The sequence below is a fragment of the Rhinopithecus roxellana genome, chromosome 2 (genome assembly GCF_007565055.1).
Source record: "Rhinopithecus roxellana isolate Shanxi Qingling chromosome 2, ASM756505v1, whole genome shotgun sequence".
Taxonomy (NCBI): Eukaryota; Metazoa; Chordata; class Mammalia; order Primates; family Cercopithecidae; genus Rhinopithecus; species Rhinopithecus roxellana.
In genome coordinates, this window is record NC_044550.1 from 105,441,676 (window position 1) to 105,465,703 (window position 24,028).

Consider the following 24,028-nt stretch of genomic DNA (forward strand, 5'->3'; position numbering starts at 1 on the left):
TATTTAATTAAGGTAATCTATTAAATGTATTTCTGATATTAGTAACTGCTAATAATTTAGAGCAATATTCAATGATTACAAATATATAATACGTGTCTTGGCAACACCTTATACATATATTGTGCCAATTTCCCCGTTAAAAAAACAAACCTACTGGCATAATTAGGCCTGATGATTCATTTATATGCCAAATGTGTCAATTTTGCTGAAACCTCCACTCGAACATATCACTCTGGAGGAAAATTTAACTGAAATGTTAATAGAAAGGGACATTGAGTTGTGTTGTTATGTGAGCTAAGTCTGTAAAATACAGATATTAAAGGTCTCCCTATAGCGGGAATGTGTGAATTTAATAGCATTCCCCACTGTAAGACATTTCAGGTAGTCACCTGAGGGCGGCCGGTAGCTTTCGTGTTTTGTCTGTGTGTTTGTTTCTTACTGAGCTCACAGAATGCCTTCTGTTTGTTTATAGGATTTATTTAACACACAATCATTTTATTTGTTTTTGTTTTTTATTTCAATAGGTTTTTGGGGAACAGGTGGTACTTGGTTAAGTTCTTTGGTGGTGGGCCAGGCTCCGTGGCTCACGCCTGTAATCCCAGCACTTTGGGAGGCCGAGGCGGGCGGAACACCTGAGGTCGGGAGTTTGAGACCAGCCTGGTGAAACCCCATCTCTACTAAAAATACAAAATTAACTGGGCGTGGTGGTGCATGCCTGTAATCCCAGCTACTCAGGAGGCTGGGACAGGAGAATCGCTTGAACCCGGGAGGCGGAGGTTGCGGTGAGCCAAGATCGCACCACTGCACTCCAGACTGGGTAACAAGAGCAAAACTCCATCTCAAAAAAAAAAAAAAAAAAAAAGTTATTCAGTGGTGATTTCTGAGATTTTGGTGTACCCATCACCCAAGCAATGTATACTATACCCAGTATGTAGTCTTTTATCCCTCACCTCACGCCTGCCCTACCCCGAGTTCCCAGCCGAGTCCGCAAAGTCCACTGTGTCATTCTTGGTTTTGTTTTTTGTTTTTTTGTTTTGTTTTGTTTTGTGTTTTTTTTTTTTTTTGAGACAGAGTCTTGCTCTGTCACCCAGGCTAGAGTGCAATAGCACAGTCTTCACTCACTGCAACCTCCACCTCCTGGGTTCAAGCAATTCTTTGGCCTCAGTCTCCCGAGTAGCTGGGACTACAAGGGCCCGTGACCACGCCTGGCTAATTTTTGTATTTTTAGTAGAGACAGGGTTTCACTATGTTGCTCAGGCTGGTCTCAAACTCCTGACCTCAAGTGATCTGCCCACCTTGGCCTCCCAAACTGCTGGGATTACAGGCGTGAGCCACCATGCCGGGCCCCACTGTATCATTCTTATGCTGTTATATCCTCATAGCTTAGCTCCCATTTACTACTGAGAACATACAATGTTTGGTTTGCCATTCCTGAGTTACTTCACTTAGAATAATGGTTTCCAGTTCTATACAGGTCACTGTGAATGCCATTATTTTGTTCCTTTTTATGGCTGAGTAGTATTCCATGGCATATATATATATATATACCACAATTTCTTTATCTTCTCATTGACTGATGGGCATTTGGGCTGGTTCCATATTTTTGCAATTGTGGATTGTGCTGCTATACACATGTGTGTGCAAGTATCTTTTTTCCTATAATGATTTCTTTTCTTCTGGATAGATACACAGTAGTGGGATTGCTGGATCAAATGGTAGTTCTACTTTTAGTTCTTTAAGGAATCACCACACTTTTCCACAGTGGTTGTACTTGTCTGCATGCCCACCAGCAGTGTAGAAGTGTTCCCTGTTCATCACATCCACACCAACATTGCCCACCAGCGGTGTAGAAGTGCTCCCTTTTCATCACATCCACACCAACATTGCCCACCAGCGGTGTAGAAGTGCTCCCTTTTCATCACATCCACACCAACATTGCCCACCAGCGGTGTAGAAGTGCTCCCTTTTCATCACATCCACACCAACATTGCCCACCAGCGGTGTAGAAGTGCTCCCTGTTCATCACATCCACACCAACATTGCCCACCAGCGGTGTAGAAGTGCTCCCTGTTCATCACATCCACACCAACATTGCCCACCAGCGGTGTAAAAGTGCTCCCTTTTCATCACATCCACACCAACATTGCCCACCAGCGGTGTAGAAGTGCTCCCTTTTCATCACATCCACACCAACATTGCCCACCAGCGGTGTAGAAGTGCTCCCTGTTCATCACATCCACACCAACATTGCCCACCAGCGGTGTAGAAGTGCTCCCTGTTCATCACATCCACACCAACATTGCCCACCAGCGGTGTAAAAGTGCTCCCTTTTCATCACATCCACACCAACATTGCCCACCAGCGGTGTAGAAGTGCTCCCTTTTCATCACATCCACACCAACATTGCCCACCAGCGGTGTAGAAGTGCTCCCTGTTCATCACATCCACACCAACATTGCCCACCAGCGGTGTAGAAGTGCTCCCTGTTCATCACATCCACACCAACATTGCCCACCAGCGGTGTAGAAGTGCTCCCTGTTCATCACATCCACACCAACATTGCCCACCAGCGGTGTAGAAGTGCTCCCTGTTCATCACATCCACACCAACATTGCCCACCAGCGGTGTAGAAGTGCTCCCTTTTCATCACATCCACACCAACATTGCCCACCAGCGGTGTAGAAGTGCTCCCTTTTCATCACATCCACACCAACATTGCCCACCAGCGGTGTAGAAGTGCTCCCTTTTCATCACATCCACACCAACATTGCCCACCAGCGGTGTAGAAGTGCTCCCTTTTCATCACATCCACACCAACATTGCCCACCAGCGGTGTAGAAGTGCTCCCTGTTCATCACATCCACACCAACATTGCCCACCAGCGGTGTAGAAGTGCTCCCTGTTCATCACATCCACACCAACATTGCCCACCAGCGGTGTAGAAGTGCTCCCTGTTCATCACATCCACACCAACATTGCCCACCAGCGGTGTAGAAGTGCTCCCTGTTCATCACATCCACACCAACATTGCCCACCAGCGGTGTAGAAGTGCTCCCTGTTCATCACATCCACACCAACATTGCCCACCAGCGGTGTAGAAGTGCTCCCTGTTCATCACATCCACACCAACATTGCCCACCAGCGGTGTAGAAGTGCTCCCTTTTCATCACATCCACACCAACATTGCCCACCAGCGGTGTAGAAGTGCTCCCTTTCATCACATCCACACCAACATTGCCCACCAGCGGTGTAGAAGTGCTCCCTTTTCATCACATCCACACCAACATTGCCCACCAGCGGTGTAGAAGTGCTCCCTGTTCATCACATCCACACCAACATTGCCCACCAGCGGTGTAGAAGTGCTCCCTGTTCATCACATCCACACCAACATTGCCCACCAGCGGTGTAAGAAGTGCTCCCTGTTCATCACATCCACACCAACATTGCCCACCAGCGGTGTAGAAGTGCTCCCTGTTCATCACATCCACACCAACATTGCCCACCAGCGGTGTAGAAGTGCTCCCTGTTCATCACATCCACACCAACATTGCCCACCAGCGGTGTAGAAGTGCTCCCTGTTCATCACATCCACACCAACATTGCCCACCAGCGGTGTAGAAGTGCTCCCTGTTCATCACATCCACACCAACATTGCCCACCAGCGGTGTAGAAGTGCTCCCTTTTCATCACATCCACACCAACATTGCCCACCAGCGGTGTAGAAGTGCTCCCTTTTCATCACATCCACACCAACATTGCCCACCAGCGGTGTAGAAGTGCTCCCTGTTCATCACATCCACACCAACATTGCCCACCAGCGGTGTAGAAGTGCTCCCTGTTCATCACATCCACACCAACATTGCCCACCAGCGGTGTAGAAGTGCTCCCTGTTCATCACATCCACACCAACATTGCCCACCAGCGGTGTAGAAGTGCTCCCTGTTCATCACATCCACACCAACATTGCCCACCAGCGGTGTAGAAGTGCTCCCTGTTCATCACATCCACACCAACATTGCCCACCAGCAGTGTAGAAGTGCTCCCTGTTCATCACATCCACACCAACATCTATTTTTTTTTATTTTTTGATGATGGCCATTCTTGTGGGAGTGAGGTGGTATCACGTTGTAGTTTTAATTTGCATTTTCCTGATCATTAGTGATGCTGAGCATTTTTTCATGTTTGTTGGTAATTTGTATGTCTTCTTTTGAGAATTGTCTGTTCATGTCCTTAGTCCACTTTTTGATGAGATTGTTTGGTTTTTTTCTTGTTGAACTGTTTGAGTTCCTTGTAAATTCTGGATATTAGTATTTTTTCAAATGTATAGATTACAAAGATTTTCTCCCACTTTGTGGGTTGTCTGTTTACTCTGCTGATTGCTTCTTGTGCAGAAGCCTTTTAGTTTAATTAAGTACCATCTATTTGTCTTTGTTTTGGTTGCATTTGCTTTTGGGTTGTTGGTTATAAAGTCTTGCCTAAGTCAATGTCTAAAAGGGTTTTTCTAATGTTATCTTCTAGAATTTTTAGGGTTTAAATTTTTAGATTTAAGTCTTTGATCCATCTTGAGTAATTTTTGTATAAGGTGAGAAAGGAGGATCCAGTTTCATTATTTTACATATGGCTAACCAATTATCCTAGCACCATTTGTTGAATAGGGTGTCCTTTCCCCACTTTATGTTTTTGTTTGCTTTGTCGAAAATCAGTTGGCTGTAAGTATTTGGCTTTATATCTGAGTTCTCTATTGTGTTCCATTGGTCTATGTGCCTATTTTCACACCAGTACCATGCTGTTTTGGTGTCTATGGCCTTATAGTATAGTTTGAAGTCGGGTACTGTAGTGTCTCCAAATTTGTTCTCTTTGCTTAGTCTTGCTTTGGGTATGCAGGCTCTTTTTTGGCTCCATATGAAATTTATGACACTTTTCTAGTTCTGTGAAGAATGATGGTGGTATTTTGATGGGAATTGTATTGAATTTATATATTGCTTTGGCAGATGGTCATTTTTACAATATTGATTCTACCCATCCATGAGCAAGGGATGTGTTCCCACTTGTTTGTGTTGTGCATGATTTCATTCAGCAGTGTTTTGTAGTTTTCTTTGTAGAGATTTTTCTTCTCCCTTGTCCGGTATATTCCTATTTTATTTTATTTTGCTTTTTTGCAGCTATTGTAAAAGAGAGTGAGTTATTGATTTGATTCTCAGCTTGGTCACTGTTGGTGTATAGCAGAGCTACTAATTTGTGCATATTACTTTTGTGTCCTGAAACTTTGCTGAATTTATTTATCAGTTCTGGGAGATTTTTGGAGGTATCTTTAGAGTATTCCAGGTATATGATCACATTATCAGCAAACAGTGAAAGTTTGACTTCCTCTACTGATTTGGATGCCCTTTATTTCTTTCTCTGTCTGATTGCTCTGGCTAGGACTTTCACTACTATGTTGAATAGAAGAGATAAGATTGGGCATCCTTGTCTTGTTCTAGTTCTCAGGGGGAATGCTTTCAACTTTTCCCCATTCAGAATAATGTTGGCAGTGGGTTTATCATAGATGACTTTTATTACATTAAAGTATGTCCCTTCTATGCCGATTTTGCTGAGTGTTTTAATCATAAAGGGATGTTGGGTTTTGTCAAATGCTTTCTCTGCATCTATTGAGATGATCATGTGTTTTTTGTTTTTAATTCTGTTTTTGTGGTGTATGACTGTGTTTTTTTTTTTTCTTTGAGACAGAGTCTTGCTCTGTTGCCCAGGCTGGACTGCAGCGGCACGATCTTGGCTCACTGTGAGCTCCACCTCCAGGGTTCATGCCATTCTCCTGGCTCAGCCTCCCAAGTAGCTGGGACTACAGGTGCCTGCCACCTCGCCCGGCTAATTTTTTGTATTTTTAGTAGAGATGGGTTTTCACTGTGTTAGCCAGGATGGTCTCGATCTCCCTACCTCGTGATCAGCCTGCCTCAGGCTCCCAAAGTGCTGGGATTACAGGCGTGAACCACTGCACCCGGCCAACATTTATTGACTTGGGTATGTTAAACCATCACTGCATCCCTGATGTGAAACCCACTTGATCAAGGTTTCATAATCATGAATTATCTTTTTGATATGCTATTGGATTCTGTTAGATAGTATTTTGTCAAGAATGTTGCATTTATATTCATCAGGAATATTGGTCTGTAGCTTTTTTTCTTGTTATGTCCTTTCCTGGTTTTGATATTAGGGTGATATTGGCTTCACAGAATAATTTAGGGACGATTTCCGCTTTCTCTCTCTTGTGGAATAGTGTCAATAGGATTGGTACCAGTTCTTACTTGGATGTCTGATAGAATTCGTCTGTGAATCTATCTGCTCCTGGACTTTCTTTTTGTTGGCAATTTTGTTTTTAATGTCTAACACTTTTTTTTTTTAACTTTAAGTTCTGGGATACCTGTGCCAAATGTGCAGGTTTGTTACATAGGTGTACGTGTGCCATGGTGGTTTGCTGCACCTATCAACCCATCATCTAGGTTTTAAGCCCCGCATGCATTAGGTATTTGTCCTAATGCTGTCCTTCCCCTTGTCCCCTATGCCCCTGAGAGACCCGGAGAGACCCTGAGAGACCCGGAGGAAATTTTTTTTTTTTTTGATGGAGTTTCACTCTGTTGCCCAGGCTGGAGTGCAGTGGCATGATCTCGGCTCACCACAACCTCCACCTCCCAGCAATCTTTTTTTATTACTCTTTCAATCTCACTGCTTGTTATTGGTCTGTTCAGAGTTTCTGTTTCTTCCTGGTTAATCTAGGAGGGTTCTGTATTTCCAGGAATTTATCCATCTCCTTTAGGTTTTCTAGTTTATGCACATAAAGGTGTTCATAGTAACCTTGAATCATCTTTTGTATTTTTGTGATATTGGCAACATACAATAATTAATTTTATGGTATCCAATTTCTCTTTCAACATTCAGATAATGTTTTCTAATTTAATCACCTTCTATAAAAAGCAGGAGTGTCCAGAAGTAGAGATTAACTGTGAGCAGAATAGACATTTTCATCACATACAGAAAAATCAATGTTACACATTTGTTTGGCAGTTAAATTTCCCTCAAATGGAGGCTGCTGATGGTCTTCATCAATATGGGATTGTCGGTCTTCCTTTGGTACACATATTTGCTCCCAGACATCATAATTTAATGACCATTCATACATATCCTGGGTTCACGCCATTCTCCTGGCTCAGCCTCCCGAGTAGCTGGGACTACAGGCACCTGCCACTCAGGAATTGCTGAGCACTGGGTCTGAGCTGATGCTTCTTCCCAGACACTATGATGTCTCCACAGTCGTTGGTCAGAGGAGGGCTTTGGAGTCAAGTGAGACATGCTTCTGGGTCACAGTCCATCACACAATGGACACCATGGGAGTCCATTGAGGATTCAGCAAGAATCCTCAAAGTCAAATGGTTAAAAATTATTATATAGAGAAATTGGTATATTTAAGTTATCAAAAAAGAAGCATAGTAAAATGGCCAGGCTTTAAACATTTCAGATAAAATAACTTTTTGCTCAATTATATAATTAATGAAAGAAGGCACACTTTTGAATGTACATGAGATGTTGGTTATTTGTTAATAAAACTTAATCAGAATTGAATTGCTATCAACACTCATAATAATTTTTACAAAGGCCTGAAGAGGAGTGGTGTTTCCAATTGCAAAGCATATGAGCTACAGTAAGTGCGTGTGTGTATGTGAGAGTGTGTGTGTGAGTGTGTGTGTTTGTGAGTGTGAGTGTGTGTGAGAGTGTGTGTGTGTGTGTGCGCAGGTGCGCATGGCCTAGCTCCTCAGGGTGGGAGTCAAACCAAATTTCCAACATTGTTATTAGTGACAAATACAGAAAACAGCCGCAGGTTAATGATATTTTCAGCCATGGCCAAGTTAGAAAGCAATAAACTCATCAGAGAACAGAAGAAAAATTCGAAAGAGTTGAATTGAAGAGTGTATGATAACGAAGAGGAAATAACTAAATGAATTTCCATGGAAAATCATGGAGCTTAAGCTTCTAGAGAGCATTAGAGAGGGGGAGGATGTGATCATAAGGAATTCAGCTATTCAGCAGCTGGAGAAATGAAAAAATAGGACAGTCCAATGCAAACTGAGGATTAGAACAGACACCAACTGCACAGCAGCTTTCGATTGTTTGGCAGCCAAAAAAGGCCAAAGCTGACTGAAGCAGAATACCAAGAGATCCATTTCAACCTTGAATAAAGAAATCAGGTCTTGTTAAGGGAGTCCCTTGGCTTGTTGGGAGAGTAGCTAGAAGTCTGAGAGCTAGATGATTAATTTCTATTAAAATCACAAGTGAAATTGATAAATTAAGGGCCAGAAATCTAGGAGTCTCCAACCTACATCTGTTCAACTGTCAGGGCCTGTTGATTCTCCTCACTAAATATCTCTTGCATCTGCTTGTCTTTCACCTTATGTCATCATCTTAATCCAAACCACCATCATGCCTCACACAGACAACGCAAGAGCCTCAGCCACCTCCTTCTGATTCACTCTCCAAATGTTCATGAGAGGAGTATTTTAAAATGCAAATGGTTACAGCCAGAGCCTGCTGCTAGCTGGATTCACTGCCTTTGTATAAATTTTTAAAGGGCCCTTTCCTCAAGACAATTTACTTCCATCTGTCAAAACATTGTCAGAAGATACTTATTTTGTTAGAACAAGCCATTTTATTGCCATCCACCAGAAAACCATTCTAATAAATATATAAATATCAGATGTCTGCAGTGTGAGTAGCACTCTTTTAAATGAGGTACTCTTCTTCATGCATCCCAGGTACCCTCATGTGTACGATAAGGTGTCGTAATGTGTGTGGAAACACGCAGCAGCCCTGCGTGTCACTCCCATGATGAAAACTTTCAATAGCATCTCTTTTTCCCCAAGTTAAAGGCTTGAAACTCTAACGTGTCCTGTAAGGCTCTAGACTGTTCTCTGCCTATGCTGTTCTGTCTGTCTGAGATGTCTTCTCCAACCCCACCCCTACTGGCTTTACTATCTCTTGCTCATCCTCCATTTTTCTCAGTATGAATGCCATGAATGGCATCTCCTTTAGGGTACCTGTCCTGAAGACTGGATTAGGGACACCTGGGTCTTCTTTGTACCTTAGAGCATCACAGTTTCTTATCCAACGCCTGAGAGCAGACAAACTGCCAGGCTGGTTCACTGCTTTTCAGTTCTTCATGCAGTGATTCACATACAGTAGGTGTTTAATGCATATCCGTAGAATGTGTAAATGAAAGTCGAAAATGTGTTAGTGCTGCATAATAAGAAGGTATCTACTGAATTCCGAATTATAATGAAAAATATTTTAAAGAGAATAAAAATTAAAGGAAGAAACAACATGAATTTAACATTTGGAAAATTAGAACTGAGCTGCATTATATACTCTGGTCTGTCCTGTTCTTGATTATGAATTCCAAATGGATTACCTTCCTTAAATTAAATTTACTATCAGAAAATATTATAGAAAAGTTCTTGCTTCTCCGTGTAAATTTTAGATTCCTTCAAAATAGAGTTGTTATTTCTGTTTTAAAAAAACATCTTGGTAGCATTACAAATAAAATGTTACTTGTGGAAAGTACTAAACAGGGACAAATCAACAAGGTTGTCCAGTCACTTGTAGAAGCTTCATATTTAACTTCACATAGAAGAATTTGTGACTTTTCTTCAGTAAAAATTTCAAATAACCATACAGTCAAGTCAGTATATCCATTTTTTCCTCAGAAATCAACAGGTTAATAAGCTCTACTGGCCTAAATAAATAAATAATTTTAACAAAAGTAGTTTAAAAATAAATACTATTTTTTCCTTGCAACTTTAGAAAATGCAGAGTAAACAATGCATAAATAAAATTGACAGTTGCCATGGATTAAACACTTAAACTTAAGACCTAAAATCATAAAAATCCTAGAAAAACCTATGCAATACCATTCAGGATGTAAGCATGGGCAAAGACTTCATGGCTAAAACACCAAAAGCAATTGCAACAAAAGCCAAAATTGACAAATGAGATCTAACTAAACTAAAGAGCTTCTGAACAGCAAAAGAAACTATCATCAGAGTGAACAGGCAACCTACAGAATGGGAGAAAATTTTTGCAATCTATCCATCTGAAAAAGAGCTAATACCCAGAATCTACAAGGAATTGAAACAAATTTTTAAAAAATAATTAAAAAGTGGGCAAAGGATATGAACAGACTCTTTTTAAAAGAAGACATTTATACAACCAACAAACATATGAAAAAAAGCTCATCATCTCTGGTCATTAGAGAAATGCAAATCAAAACCACAATGAGATACCATCTCTCGCCAGTTAGAATGGCGATCATTAAAACGTCAGGAAACAGCCCAGGAGCCGTGGCTTATGCCTGTAATCCCAACACTTTGGGAGGCCGAGGTGGGCAGATCACAGGGTCAGGAATTCGAGACCAGCCTGGCCAACATGGTGAAACCCCATCTCTACTAAAAATACAAAAATTAGCCAGGCATGATGGTGATTGCCTGTAATCCTGGCTACTCAGGAGGCTGAGGCAGGAGAATCACTTGAACTGGGAGGCAGAGTTTGCAGTGAGCCAAGATCGAACCATTGCACTCAAGCCTGGGTGACAGAGGGAGACTCCATCTCAAAAAAAAAAAAAAAAAAAAAAAAAAAGTCGGGAAATAACATGGTGGAGAGGATGGGGAAAAATAGGAACACTTTTACACTGTTGGTGGGAGTGTAAATTAGTTCAGTCATTGTGGATGACAGTGTGGCAATTCCTCAAGGATCTAGAACTAGAAATACCATTTGACCCAGCAATCCCATTACTGGGTATATACCCAAAGGATTATAAACCATTCTACTATAAAGACACATGCACACATATGTTTATTGTAGAACTGTTCACAATAGCAAAGACTTGGAACCAACCCAAATGTCCATCAATGACAGAGTGGATAAAGAAAATGTGGCACATACACACCATGGAATACTACGCAGCCATAAAAAAGGATGAGTTCGTGTCCTTTGCAGGGACATGGATGATGCTGGAAATCATCATTCTCAGAAAACTAACACAGGAACAGAAAACCAAACACCGCATGTTCTCACTCATAAGTGGGAGTTGAACAGTGAGAACATATGGGCCCAGGGAGGGGAACATCACACACTGGGCCCTGTCAGGTGTTTGGGGGAAAGAGGAGGGAGAGCATTAGGAGAAATACCTAATGTAGATGGCGGGTTGATGGGTACAGCAAACCACTGTGGCACGTGTATACCTATGTAACAAACATGCATGTTCTGCACATGTATCCCAGAACTTAAAGTATAAAAAAAAATTGACAGTTGCCTTCATGTTATATTAAAGACCAATGGATAACCAGAAAGACTTTGCCATGTGGCCTGGAAAATAAAATCATTTTTTTATTTTCCCCAGGTCAGAAAAAGACAGAAAATCATGCAGTTGATAGGGAGGTGTTAAAAACATAATCTGAAGGTCGGAGGAGTTCGTCCAGGCGGACAGCTTTCCCCACCAAATGCAGAGGAGAAAGTACGTGGAAAGAGGGAAGTAAAGTTCCCTTGATTTTGTCCAAAGTAAGTTTCACTTCTATTGTTCAAATAAAATGAAGTATTGAAACAAAGTTAGCATATTTGGCAGGGGTTTTGTTTCTAATACGTTCTAATTTCTTCCACAGAGATATGTATTTCTGACAGGCTTGTCCTTTTCCAAGTAACAGGTTGAAGCCCCATCAGTGCCTGAGACACTTCTAGAAAACCGAATAACCAGGCTGGGCACTGTGGCTCATGCCTGTAATCCCACACTTTGGGAGGCCAAGGCAATAGGATCACTTAAGTCCAGGAGTTTCCGATCAGTCTGGGCAACATGGCAAAAACTCCGCCTCTACAGAAAAATACAGAAATTAGCCTGGCCTGGTGGAGTGCACCTGTAGTCCCAGCTACTCAGGAGGCTGAGGTGGGAGAGTTGCCTGAGCCTGGCAGGTTGAGGCTGCAGTGAGCCTAGATCACACCACTGCACTCCAGGCCGGGGGACAGAGCAAGACCCTGCCTCAAAAAAAAAAAGAAAAAGAAAAAAGAGAAGAAAACCAAGTAACTAAGTAGACACATTAACTTTCCACAGGCACTTCTGCCTGAAAAAACTAGGAAACACATGGATATTGTCAGAGGCAGGGGTTTCCTTGGCACTCAGCCCCTCACCTGGAGGACAACCGGCCTCGCTCTGTCTAGGCAGTTACCCGCTTCGCGCTTCACCATGAAACGTGACAGCCATCGTGGGTCTCCATGTGGAGATGGCTCTTCCTTTCTCCCTGTCTTTCATAATTGTTCAGGTTTTCAAGTGTTTTCATGAGAACTGGGACTCTGTGGCTTTTTGTACCCTGTCCTTAGAGTTATCTCCTCCATAATAGGTAATGACTTTGTCCCCTTTAGGAGGCTTAGCTTCACCTCAGAACCCAGGACAGTCCTGCTCTTAATGGGTGAGAAATTAAAACTGTTCATGTGACACCATTTAGGAAGCATTTATTGAGTTCCTTCAACAGACACAATCTTTTCTTTTTTTTTTTTTTTTTTTTTTTTGAGACGGAGTCTCGCTCTGTCACCAGGCTGCAGTGCAGTGGCACGATCTCAGCTCACTGGAAGCTCCACCTCCCGGGTTTAAGTGATTCCCTTGCCTCAGCCTCTCAAGTAACTTGGATTACAGGTGCCCACCACCATGCCTGGCAAATTTTCTGTATTTTAGTAGAGACGGGGTTTCACCATGTTAGCCAAGAAAGTCTTGATCTCCTGACCTTGTGATCTGCCCACCTCAGCCTCCCAAAGTGCTGGGATTACAGGCGTGAGCCACCGTGCCCGGCCACAATCTTTGCTAACCTCATGAAACTCTACCTAATGAATCTAGCTTCTTTCATTACCAACCCTCTCATTTCTAATGAGGAGATCCCTGTCTAGGTCTTTGTCTGCATATCCTTTACGATACCTGAATTCTCGCCAGGCTGGGTCTTGCTTTGCTTCCATCATTCTTGCCAGACACTAAAGGCCTTGTAATGCCCAGACCCGCGATGACCCGAAAGCAACCACCAGAGTCCAGAGACAAAGCCAAGCGGCAGGGATCACTTTATTTCGAGTTCGAACTCGGTTCCCTCCAGCTAGGTATCATATCCTAGGGAGAGACCCCGAGCTCGGTGTTCAGCCGTCTTTTATAGTCAGACACAAACAAGTTACAGCAAGTTACAGAGTCACTGGGGATTTTTACCCAAACCAATTGTAGGTTTACAATTGGCTGACATTTAAAGTTAAACATGAGTCAGTTGTTCATTGGTTCCTGCCCTTTGACCAAACCACAAACGGCCGCTTGCCCTGCTAGGGACTTTCCAGATAACCTTGTTGTTTTAGCATTAAGGGGAGTTTCCTGACTTTTCTGACCTCTGATATTCAGTATTTTTCCTCAGCCTCTATGAGTTCTAGACTCAAAATGAAGTGCCTCAACTGAGAGCAGATCACTTGCAGTGCAGCTGTCTCTGCGTGGATTTCTGTCTGTTGCCTATTCACCACTCTTCTCCATCCATCTTTGTTCCCATGTGAAATCTCCCTAACTTGGACTAAATGCCTTGAGTCCCACCTACAGGTTATTAGGATCACTCCTGGATTCCGTACCCCTCCTAACTGGAAAGCCTCTTGCTGCTTTCAGCTGAGCCTGTGCACATCTCAGTCCCTCCCGGTATGACCGAGTCTAAACCCATTTAAGCCTATTTGCTCCCGTCTAGGGAGGTGCTCTGTGTTGGATTAAAATTACATCTCTGGCTTCCTGAATGACATCCTTCCTGCCCATAAGCCTTTCTCCTCTGGTGCGTCTCCCTCTCCACTGCCTCCCTCCAATCTGCTGCTGCTGCTTTCACAAAGCTATAAGTTACTAGTGCTTTCTATCTGCTGGGTCCTGGACTACGTGTTTCATATGCATGATCTCATTTAATTCTTGGAACAGGCTGAGAATTCAATTTTTCATTCAAATGTTAAAGAAGTAATAAACTAAGGCTTACAATATTTAATGAGTTGCCTAATAATAAGAGATAGAACTGAGACTCAAAACCGGGTCTGTTTAACTCGGATGCCCACATTTTAATTACTAGATTAAAATGCTTTTCTTAGCTCAGGGGTGATTGAATTACTAACCTTCTTTGAACAGATGCCTCCTGCTAGCCTGAAGGAATTGAGATTAAAGTTCAGCCTGAAATGACTGGTCTTGGAAGTACTGTAGATCAGACACTTCATTGACTAAATCAAAGGAGAAATGCACTTGGAAGAATCAGGCAGGTTGGAAAGTCAACCATAGGCTCAGCCACATCTGGGGAATCGCCCACACAGCCAGTGTAGGACAGTTCTCAAAGGCTTAAGTGGGTCCAAAATATAGCAACAGTGTGGGGAAAAGAAAGATCAGACTGTTACTGTGTCTATATAGAAAGAAGTAGACATAAGAGACTCTATTTTGTTCTGTATTTGAGATGCTGTTAATCTGTGACCCTACCCCCAACCTTGTCCTTGCAAGAGACATGTGCTGTGGTGACTCAAGGTTTAAAGGATTCTGGGCTGTGCAGGGTGTGCTTTGTTAAACAAGTGCCTGAAGGCAGCTTGCTGGTTAAAAGGTGTCACCATTCTCTTAATCTCAAGTACCCAGGGACACATACACTGCCAAAAGTTGCAGGGACCTCTGCCTAGGAAAGCTAGATATTGTCCAAGGTTTCTCCCCATGTGATAGTCTGACATACGGCCTCGTGGGAAGGGAAAGACCTGATCATCCCCCAGCCTGACACCCGTGAAGGGTCTGTGCCGAGGAGGACTAGTACAAGAGGAAAGAAGGCCTCTTGGCGGTTGTTGGCAGTTGAGATAGAGAAAAGTCTCCTGCCTGTCCCTGAGCAATGGAACATCTCGGTGTAAAACCCGATTGTATGCTCTGTTTACTGAGAAAGGAGAAAACCGCCTTAGGGCAAAAGGTGGGACTTGCTGGTGCAATGCTGCTAAAGCGTTGATGGAGATGTTTACATATGCATATCAAGGCACAGCATTTTTCTTTAAACTTATTCATGTCACAGAGATCTTTATTCATATGTCTTACTGCTGATTTTCTCCCTACAATGATCCTATTATCCTGTCACTCCCTTATCTTTAAGATGGTAAAGATAATTATCAATAAATACTAGGGAACTCAGAGACCGGTGCCGGCGGGCGTCCTCTGTATGCTGAGTGCCGGTCCCCTGGGCCCACTTTTTCTTTCTCTATACTTTGTCTCTGTGTCTCAGTTCTTTTCTCAAGCCTCTCATTCCACCTAAGGAGAAACGCGCACAGATGTGGAGGGCATTTCGAACATATGCAGTGTATCTGATCCAGGGATCTGGTTTGCTTGGTCAAGGCCTGTTTTACTGCCTGCACTTGGGAGACGAAGAAGGGAGAGCCAGACGGAGCTCACCAATGAGCAGTAAAATCCGGAGAGCCCTAGAGACGTAGAAACCTACAGGTGCCATTCATTCAATACCAATTGGCAATGGTGCAGACGTGCGGGCTTTCTTAGGAAACTTTTCCAAATTTCTCTTCTGTTTGCAACAGATGGCTGTCCATCTCTGCTGACGTGTCTTCCATGGAGGAGGGATTCCGTACTGTCCTACTATCCAACAGAAAACTTATTTGAATATTCTTTGAGTTTAGCTACAACTTTCATCAATGAGCGTTATTTGTTTGGTCCTGGAACGAGTGTGGATGGTGATTATCATCTTCACTTGATCTAGACTATCCTTCTTGTAATGTAGGCTCTAGTTGCTTTAATATTTTTAGTCATCACATCAATTTGTCAGCTTTTTAAAAGTTGTGGTTAATTAAACCCCTCAAAGCCTTTCCAGACACATTCTTGCCATTCAATCATTCAGTTAATTTTTTTCTGAGAGCGATATTTAACTTAATACGAAACTATGATTATCCCTGTGATGTTAATTTTCCCATCTTGGATTTTCTCAGTGTATCCATCTGTGATGATTGCTGTTAAGGTGGATTGTGGCCTCTAAAATTCACATGCTGAAGCCCCAGCTCCCAGGACTTTAGAATGTGACCTTATTTGGCAGCAGGGCCATGATGCATATGATTAGTTAAAATTAGATCATAGTGAGTAGACTGGAACTCTAATCCAATATGACTGGTGTGGTTAGAAAAAGGAGAAATTTGAACACAGATGTCACACAGCAAGAACACCATGTGAAGATAAAGGCAGATAATCAGGGGTTTGGAGGATGATGCTTACATACACCAAAGAATCATGAAGATTGCCAGCAAAGGCAGGATGCAGTGGCTCACGCCTGTAATCCCAACACTTTGGGAGGCCGAGGCGGGCAGATCACAAGGTCAAGAGATTGAAACCATCCTGGCTAACACGGTGAAACCCTGTCTCTATTAAAAATACAAAAATTAGCTGGGAGTGGTGGCGCATGCCTGTAGTCCCAGCTACTCAGGAGGCTGAGGCAGGAGAATCACTTGAACCCAGGAGGTGGAGGTTGCAGTGAGCCGAGATTGTGCCACTGCACTCCAGCCTGGTGACAGAGTGAGACTCCATCTCAAAAAAAAAAAAAAAAAAAAAAAAAAAAAAGATTGCCAGCAAAACCAGAAGCTAGGAGAGCGATGTAGAATGGATTTCTTCTTATAGCCCTCAATGGAAACCAACCCTGCCAACACCATGATCTCGGACTTCTGGCCTCCAGAACTGTGAGACAGTTTCTGTGGTTTAAGCCACCCAGTTGTGGAACTTAGCTACAACGGCCCTAGCAAACGAATGCAATTGTTTTTACTTTTGAATCTACCATTTAATCTGAAATATCGCATAGGATTTCTTCTTGGAAAGTATCCTACATAAAGGCTAACTATGTAAAGCTGAGGTTTGTAAAGTCCCATTGCAAATGTTCTCTCTCTGGGCGTCCTATCACCAGCACACTGTACACTCTGCCCTCACTCTTTCCTTCCCTCACTTACTCTTTCTCACTCTGGTGTGGAAATGTTAGTAATACTTAAGAAGCCAAGACTTGAAAGTAACTGATAAACCTTTTGCTCTTGGAAAACCCTTCCAGTCTCGGAGCTCAAGATTCCAGGAGTCTTAAGAATTTTCTTTCTTTCCTTTTTATTAAAACAAAAACAAAAAAAATCTTGGGTTTACATACATGTATCCATGCTAATAACATACAAACTAATTTAAAACATCAAGTACTTCCCTGGGCTAAATTTTGGTTTACTTTATGCCTGTAATAATATAAATACTTTTTGAAAATTTAAAATTTAAAAATTTCCAGGCACAGCACTAAAAGCATTGTTTGCATTTTCCCACTGAAACCTCGTGAATGTATCCTAGGAGGCGATATTATTACTATACCTTTTAGAGATGAATACACCAAGAGTTAGAAAAGTAAATTTAAGTTTCTTTCTAATTTAGAAAAGTAAAATTAAGTATCTAGAGAAGTAAATGATGGAACCGGAATTCAAATCCAAATGTGTCTAACACCAGTACTCAAACCAGTAACTATACATATTCTGCTATTAACTGAGAAATAAAGACACACGTGGCTTCAGCCACTTAATAGATGCCCAGTGTTGGGCAAGTTCATTAACTTTCATTTTTTTTTTTTTTTTGAGACAGAGTCTCGCTCTGTCGCCCAGGCTGGAGTGTAGTGGCTGGATCTCAGCTCACTGCAAACTCCGCCTCCCAGGTTCACGCCATTCTCCTGCCTCAGCCTCCCGAGTAGCTGGGACTACAGGCGCCGCCACCTCGCCCTGCTAGTTTTTGTATTTTTAGTAGAGACGAGGTTTCACCGTGTTAGCCAGGATGGTCTCGATCTCCTGACCTCATGATCCGCCCGTCTCGGCCTCCCAAAGTGCTGGGATTACAGGCTTGAGCCACCACGCCCGGCCTAACTTTCATTTTTTGCTTTATAAAATCAAAACCATAATGACATTTTCCTTCTAAGAAGGCTGCATGAATGAAATACAATGATAACATGACATTAGATATACAGTGTATGGCTAACTGAAAATTACTTTTTTTTAACTTAGTAAATCCATTTGATTCAGTTGATTCAGTAGAAAAAATTTTTGTAACATCCAAAAAATAGTAAAATGAATAAAAATTTTTGGAAAAACAAATTTCCTGAATGCAGTCTAGAAAAAGTAGTCTTACTTGTATATTTAGGCAAATAAACTCCATTGAAAGAAAGTATGATACATTTCTGTTTCCAAATTTAATATTTGAAGAAAATATACACATATATATTTATTCTTTTAAAAAGACTCGCTGGGGCCAGGCATGGTGACTCATGCGTATAATCCCAACATTTTGGGAGGCTGCAGTAGGAGGATGGCTTCAGACAGGAGTTGGAGACCAGCCTGGGCAGTATAGCAAGACCCCATCTCTTTAAAAAAAATTTTTTTTTAAGGCTGGGCATGGTGGCTCACGCCTGTAATCCCAGCACTTTGGGAGGCCGGAGTGGGTGGATCATGAGGTCAGGAGATCAAGACCATCCTGGCCAACATGGTGGAACCCCGTTACTACTGAAAATACAAAAAATTAGCCAGGCATGGTGGCGGGCATCTGCAGTCCCAGCCAGCTACTTGGGAGGCTGAGGCAAGAGAATGGCGTGAAACCAGAAGGCAGAGCTTGCAGTGATCCGAGATCGCGCCACTGCACTCCAGCCTGAGCGACAGAGGGAGACTCTGTCTCAAAAAAAAAAAAAAAAAAAAAAAAAACTTTTTTAAAAGGTTCCTTGAAATCATTGGATTAAAGGAACTTCTTAATGAAACAGTTCATGATATAGCATATTTAGAGTGGGCTGAGTTGGTGTATAGCATGTTTACACATGAACAAAGACTCAGGTGGAACAAAGACTCAGGTTGGAACCTGGAGAAGAACTAGGATGAACTGTATCCTCTTCCATGCACTGATCACCTGCCATGAAAGATTAGACAATTCTCAGATTTTTAACAAATCCAAATATTTTTGCCAAAAAGTATTTTCATTTTATTAAACTAGCAACTTTGCTAAATTGGCAATTCTGAAATGGATATTATTTTGTATTTCATAAACAAAAATTGCCAGGCTCCTGTTTTAATCTTGTCAGTCACTGCCACAGTCCAGAGCTTGCCATAAACTCCATTCGTTCATTATAAGAACCAAAGTGATCAGACTAATTATCTTGTGCTCCAGACACTGGGGATGTTTTAATGATTAGATAGAATTTGTTGTGTGTGAGAAAGCAACTGATTTATCAGTAATTAACTAGAGACAATCAGCTTGACCAAAACTGTCAAACTTTTATTATAACTCATGTTTTCTTTTCTACATTCTGACTACATTATCAATTCAACAAATAGTACTAAAAATACACCCAAAAATTATCTCTTTTTTTATTGTTTATAAAAAAGAGACAGAATACCTAAGAAAGCTATCTTCCTTTACTTTTTAAAGACTTAAAAGTTATTTTTAAAAACTTTTTAACACTTTTTTTTTGTAAAAGAAAGACTATCTGGAATTAGTGTGTGGAAGTGTCTTGGAGAATTCTACCTCCACTGACAGGTGAAAATAGAAGGAGCAAACCTGGGAAGCTTAGTACAATGTAAAGAATGAACCTATTTTCTCCAGGTTTGTGTTCTCGATGATTGCCCTTAGTTAAGGCTCGAACAACCTAACTGCACTGTTGTTTGGCCACATAATTACCTTAAGTGAACTCAAATCTGGTGTGTTATGGTCCCAGAATCATCATTAAGCTAAAAATTGAACATTCTATCTTACCCTGAAAAAGTTCAATTAAGCCTATTTGGAGATTTCCATTGAATGCCAGCACTGATTTCTTTCTGTAGAGATCAAGGGCCCCAGGATGTCACACCAGAGAGAGGCAATAGTCAGCTCATTAATAAGACTGATGACCTATACCAGTAGCTAGATCTTCCTGACATGAGCCTCTCAACGTAGACTGTGGTCCCATCCTGTGAGACTGTAGGAAGATCAGGGAGGTCACCTCTCATTAAAAACAAGTTTATATTAATGGTTCAAAATAGAATGATCTAAAGAACTCAACTGGCTGGGCGCGGTGGCTCATGCCTGTAATCCCAGCACTTTGGAAGATCGAAGCAGGCAGATCACTTGAGGTCAGGAGTTTGAGACAAGTCTGACCAACATGGTGAAACCCCATCTCTACTAAAAATATTAAAAAATTAGCCAGGGGTAGTGCCAAGCGCCTGTAGTCCCAGCAACTCAGGAGACTGAGACAGGAGAATGGCATGAACCCGGGAGGTGGAGCTTGCAGTGAGCCGAAATCGTGCCACTGCACTCCAGCCTGGGCAACAGAGCGAGACTCCGTCTCAAAAAAAAAAAAAAAAAGAACTCAATTTTGGAATGATGCTATGATGCCCAATCTTTAAGCATTTGCTGTTAGTTACACTTTTGTTTAAATGGTTGATCTATTGATGTAAGCAACACAACTAAAACTCTTCTACCTCTTTGGTTTCACTTCACCTGGAGATGTAATATGCAAACTGATTATTTTTACTTTCCGCCTAGCTTTCTCAATTATTAAGATACGATTTTGTTTCCTCTAAAGCCAACATTAAGAATGGAAATTAGATTAGTGTATCTGCTATTTAATCAGTGAGGGAACAAAATACTGACTAGGAGGATCCACTTTTTTTCACGTTCCTCAATGAATTTAGCATATGCACCTGTTAACTAAATTGGTGAGCAGTGTTGTCAATGTTTAAACATGGCAACACAAAGGAAGTATGTGAACCAAAAAAGCAAAACATTGTTTAAAAAACAAAACAAAACAAAAAAGGTATTGTTCAGGCTGCAAAGTTGCTATGGAGGGAACCTCACAGTCAACCCTGACGGCCCCGTCCCACCTCACTGGCTGGCCACTCCTTTGTGAGCTGATTCCCTGCAGATCAGGGACTACCCAAACAGCAAATACGTTCTTAGGAAACATAGCATTGAATAAACTCATTAAGACAGGCTACTCTAGTCAACTACTAGAGTTAAACTAAGAATGCAAATTTATCAATTTGTAGCTACTTGAATACTGATTTCTACTCTCCATTGTACTCGATGGACTGTAGAAATGGAATTCATCTTTGAACTTTTCATGGATCAACATGGGCTCTGAGAAAATGAAGGTAGAGATGAAACTGACCCAGTTGTCCCATATAATTGAAGTTTATGGTTTCTTTTGTGTTGGGAGCAAGACCCCCAAAATCTGGCCATAAACTGGCCCCAAAACTGGCCATAAACAAAATCTCCACGGCACTGTGACATGTCCACAATGGCCATAACGCCCATGCTGGAAGGTTGTCGGTTTACCGGAATGAGGGCAAGGAACACCTGGCCCACCCGGGGCGAAGAACCGCTCAAAGGCATTCTTAAGCCACAAACAATAGCATGAGCGACCTGTGCCTTAAGGACATGCTCCTGCTGCAGTTAACTAGCCCAACCCATCCCTTTATTTCAGCCCATCCCTTTGTTTCCCATAAGGGATACTTTTAGTTAATTTAATATCTATAGAAGCAATGCCAATGACTGGTTTGCTGTTAATAAATATGTGGGTAAATCTCTGTTCAGGGCTCTCAGCTCTGAAGGCTGTGAGACCCCTGATTTTCCACTTCACACCTCTATACTTCTGTGTGTGTGTCTTTAATTCCTCTAGCGCCACTGGGTTAGGGTCTCCCTGACCGAGCTGGTTTCAGCACTTTTGAGTAAACATATGTGATGGTTAATACTGAGTGTCAACTTGATTGGATCAAAGGATACAAAGTATTGATCCTGGGTGTGTCTGTGAGGGTGTTGCCAAAGGAGATTAACATCTGAGTCAGTGGGCTGGGAAAGGCAGACCCACCCTTAATCTGGCTGGGCACAATCTAATCTACCAGGAGGATGGCCAGACTATCAGCAGGCAGAAAAATGTGAAAAGAGAGACTGGCCTAGCCTCCCAGCCTACATCTTTCTCCCATGCTGGATGCTTCCTACCCTCAAACATCAGACTCCAAGTTCTTCAGTTTTGGAACCTAGACTGGCTCTCCTTGCTCCTCAGCCTACAGATGGCCTATTGTGGGACCTTGTCATCATATGAGTTAATACTTAATAGACTCCCTTTATATATATATATATATTTCATTAATTCTGTCACTCTAGAGAACCCTGACTAATGCAACATAGAAATTTTCCCTCCCAGTCTTGAAACTTGAGAAAGATACATTTGTCTTACCTGAGTTCCCCTCTCAGGAAACCAACCATCAGGCCTCCCCATGTCAAGAAGCTGAAACTCACCAGATCACAGCCTCTGGATGATGAGATGGCAGACCCATCACCCATCACGATTGTCTAACTGATCACCTGCTGCCTGTTGACCAACTCCTCTTCCTTACCCATCCCGAATTCCTGTTTTCCATTTTTTCTCTGCTATATAAACCCCTAATTTTAGTCAGCTAGGGAGGTGGATTTAAAACTGATCTACCACCTTTTCAGCTGCAACAACCAAAACGCCTTCTTCCCTGGCAGTACTCAGCATCTCTGTGATTGACTTTCTATGCAGTGAGAAGTAAGACCTCAAGATTCTTGTCTTGAAGAATATTGAGTACATGTCATGTTGAAATTTGAATTAGGAAAAAAAAACAAACCTTCCCCCACAAAGGGCAATATACAGCTCTGCCAAAAGTAATGCACCTTACCAAAAACTTCTGTGCCTACCCTGAGTAGACATAAATTTGCCCCTTCTAAATCTTTGTTTTAAGCTTCTGTTCTCTGTGCACATGGCATCTGATTAAAAGGTTCTTTCTCTCTCTCTCTCTCTCTCTCTCTCTCTCTCTCTCTCTCTCTCTCTCTCTCTCTCTCTCCTTTCTTTCTGACAGAGTCTCACTCTGTTGCCCAGGCAGGGGTGCAGTGGCGCCATCTCCGCTCACTGAAAGCTCCGCCTCCTGGGTTCACGCCATTCTCCTGCCTCAGCCTCCTGAGTAGCTGGGACTACAGGTGCCCACCACCGTGCCCGGCTAATTTTTTGTATTTTTAGTAGAGATGGCGTTTCACCGTGTTAACCAGGTTGGTCTGGATCTCCTGACCTTGTGATCCGCCTGCCTCTGCCACCCAAAGTGCTGGGATTACAAGTGTGAGCCACTGTACCCGGCCAAAACTTTTTTTTCTTAAGAAAGTTTACAACGAACTTGATGATGTTGCAAAATATTGTTTTTACTTTGGTCATATTTTGATGAGACACTACCTTAAATTAATTGGAACTAGGTATCTCCAATTATTAAAAGATGAATCGATCGCTTTAAAATAAGTCACACTTTGGAAGCCCATCTAGTCCTGCTGTTTCTTTCTGTTTGAGCTTCACTTCCAAATTCTGGAGACGTGTTAACTCATCACTAAATAATGACTAAACGCCTTTGAACATTGAACCCTTCCAGAGGAAGGAAAGGTAACATCCCCCAAGCCCCAATTAACAGCACAATTACCTGTTTTAAACTTTGTTAAAGGTAGAGGGAGTCATGAGAAACAGGGTTAGCCACAGTGCCACCAATGGAGTGGGTTATAGGGAGAAACACAGTATCTTAAATTACAAAAAATCTTCCTGATTCCAACGATAGAGAAAGGAAAAAAGATATCTATTAGGAATGGAGTTCTACACATAAGGCTTCTGCACACAGTGCCTTTTGTTCATGGACTACGACACATTACAGTACTCAGAGAACAAAGTGATTTGGTTTTGCTTTGTATTTATTTCTATAAAAACAGATGTAGTCTTACATCTCCTTTTCTGTCACTTACTACTTTGTGTGACTTTGGGCAGGGCATTATAATTCTCTTGAGTCTCATTTTCCTGCCTATAAAGCTGAATCAAAAATTACCTAACTCAGGCAGGGTGCAGTGGCTCACGCCTCTAATCCTAGCACATTGTGAGGCTGAGGCCGGTGAGTCACTTGAAGTCAAGAGTTAAAGACCAGCCTT